This window comes from Ranitomeya imitator, chromosome 2, assembly GCF_032444005.1.
Source record: "Ranitomeya imitator isolate aRanImi1 chromosome 2, aRanImi1.pri, whole genome shotgun sequence".
Lineage (NCBI taxonomy): Eukaryota > Metazoa > Chordata > Amphibia > Anura > Dendrobatidae > Ranitomeya > Ranitomeya imitator.
The window spans coordinates 325,247,554-325,250,593 of NC_091283.1; positions in this window are offsets into that span (position 1 = coordinate 325,247,554).

Consider the following 3,040-nt stretch of genomic DNA (forward strand, 5'->3'; position numbering starts at 1 on the left):
CATCTGCACCTTCCTGTTTGTCCCCGTGTAAGGTGGTATGGTATGCGGGAAGGGGGACCTGACTTTCAGCAGGGTCACAATCTTGCAGTGTAGCGTGCACGGGAAATGTTGCGTTATGGGTCAATGTACCAGCAGACTCATCTATCACTGGCTGGGCAATGGGCAGGATGAGGAGGAAACACAGATATAGGCCCAAAGAATAAAGTGGGCTAAATGCAGTTCAAAATTGGTAACACAGGACTAATCAGGGGGCATTGCAGTGGAGGACAACTGGAATGAGAGGCTGACACAGAGAGTAGGCCCAAATCAGTAAGTAGTCGAAATGCAGTTCAAAATTGGCAACAGTAGTAAACAGGCGGCACAGCTTTGTTCAGTGGAGGAGAACAGCAAGGAGTGGCAGACACCGATAGTAGGCCCCAACCCAACTAGTAGGCCAAATGCAGTCTAACATTAACAACTACTTAACGAGCGCCTGAAAACGGAATTTCAGGACAGGAAACCAGGAGAACAGCAAGGAGCGGCAGACACCGATAGTAGGCCCCAAACCAACTAGTACGCCAAATGCAGTTGTTCCGTTTAACCACAATTTAATGAGAGCCTGAAGATAGAAGTTCAGGAAAGGCAACCTGGAGAACACCTTGGAGTGGAACACACCATCTCTCTACACCCCATACCCAATTTGTAGGCCTAATGCAGCGTAGTTTCCAACAACTACTAAACGAGAGCATGATGATCGAAGCATTGGCAAGGAAACCTGGGGAACACCTTGGAGTGGAACACACCATCTCTCTACAGTGGAACACACCATCTCTCTACACCCCATACCCAATTTGTAGGCCTAATGCAGCGTAGTTTCCAACAACTACTAAACGAGAGCATGATGATCGAAGCATTGGCGAGGAAACCTGGGGAACACCTTGGAGTGGAACACACCATCTCTCTACAGTGGAACACACCATCTCTCTACACCCCATACCCAATTTGTAGGCCCAATGCAGCGTAGTTTCCAACAACTACTAAACGAGAGCCGGAAGATCGAAGCTCAGGAAAGGCAACCTGGGGAACACCTTGGAGTGTAACAAACCCTCTCTCTACACCACGGAAGGGCTGATTCTTAGGAAGGAAGGCTGTCGGAAAGAAGCAGGGCGCGTCCGAGGGTGATTATATTCTTATTAGGTATATACTCACCCTCGGACGCGCCCTGCTTCTTTATTTGTAATGAATGTTTATTTGCAATGTGGTTTTGACTTACTCTATTTTTTTGGTAAATAATGATTTTATTATTTTCATTGTTTTGCATCTTCTTGGCAATAATATAAAGAAGACGCGACAGGACAACACTCGGTGGATGCCATATCTGTGTTTAAAATTGAAAAAACCTTTCAGTTAACTACTTGCAGGAGAAAGTTATTGTAGCTGGTGGCCATTTTTAGTACTGTACCAGATTTTTGTTGTATGTGTTTGTTTTTAATGTTAAAATGTCTGCATTTGATATCTCTCCAGTATTTTCTTTTTTATAAGCAAAATACTTATTTTTATATTTTCTGATGTTGGTTCCAGGGGTACACGGGCAGCAGTGGTGTGGTCAGTGGAGGCCTAGTGGAAGGAGTGACCGCAGACAGGCATCGAAGGCCTAAAATAATAACACATGGCTGTAGGCAATTTTAAATTGGTTACAGGGGTACACGGGCAGCAGTGGTGTGGTCAGTGGAGGCCTAGTGGAAGGAGTGACCGCAGACAGGCATCGAAGGCCTAAAATAATAACACATGGCTGTAGGCAATTTTAAATTGGTTCCAGGGGTACACGGGCAGCAGTGGTGTGGTCAGTGGAGGCCTAGTGGAAGGAGTCACCGCAGACAGGCATCGAAGGCCTAAAATAATAACACATGGCTGTAGGCAATTTTAAATTGGTTCCAGGGGTACACGGGCAGCAATGGTGTGGTCAGTGGAGGCCTAGTGGAAGGAGTCACCGCAGACAGGCATCGAAGGCCTAAAATAATAACACATGGCTGTAGGCAATTTTAAATTGGTTACAGGGGTACACGGGCAGCAGTGGTGTGGTCAGTGGAGGCCTAGTGGAAGGAGTAACCGCAGACAGGCATCGAAGGCCTAAAATAATAACACATGGCTGTAGGCAATTTTAAATTGGTTCCAGGGGTACACGGGCAGCAGTGGTGTGGTCAGTGGAGGCCTAGTGGAAGGAGTGACCGCAGACAGGCATCGAAGGCCTAAAATAATAACACATGGCTGTAGGCAATTTTAAATTGGTTCCAGGGGTACACGGGCAGCAGTGGTGTGGTCAGTGGAGGCCTAGTGGAAGGAGTGACCACAGACAGGCATCGAAGGCCTAAAATAATAACACATGGCTGTAGGCAATTTTAAATTGGTTCCAGGGGTACACGGGCAGCAGTGGTGTGGTCAGTGGAGGCCTAGTGGAAGGAGTGACCGCAGACAGGCATCGAAGGCCTAAAATAATAACACATGGCTGCAGGCAATTTTAAATTGGTTCCAGGGGTACACGGGCAGCAGTGGTGTGGTCAGTGGAGGCCTAGTGGAAGGAGTCACCGCAGACAGGCATCGAAGGCCTAAAATAATAACACATGGCTGTAGGCAATTTTAAATTGGTTACAGGGGTACACGGGCAGCAGTGGTGTGGTCAGTGGAGGCCTAGTGGAAGGAGTGACCGCAGACAGGCATCGAAGGCCTAACATAATAACACATGGCTGTAGGCAATTTTAAATTGGTTCCAGGGGTACACGGGCAGCAGTGGTGTGGTCAGTGGAGGCCTAGTGGAAGGAGTCACCGCAGACAGGCATCGAAGGCCTAAAATAATAACACATGGCTGTAGGCAATTTTAAATTGGTTACAGGGGTACACGGGCAGCAGTGGTGTGGTCAGTGGAGGCCTAGTGGAAGGAGTGACCACAGACAGGCATCGAAGGCCTAACATAACAAAAATGTCAATACAATGGTATTGTCAGTGGCAGGCATTGAAGGATGTCAGCGCATAGACTAAACATTGGTGGAGCTGTGAGATAATT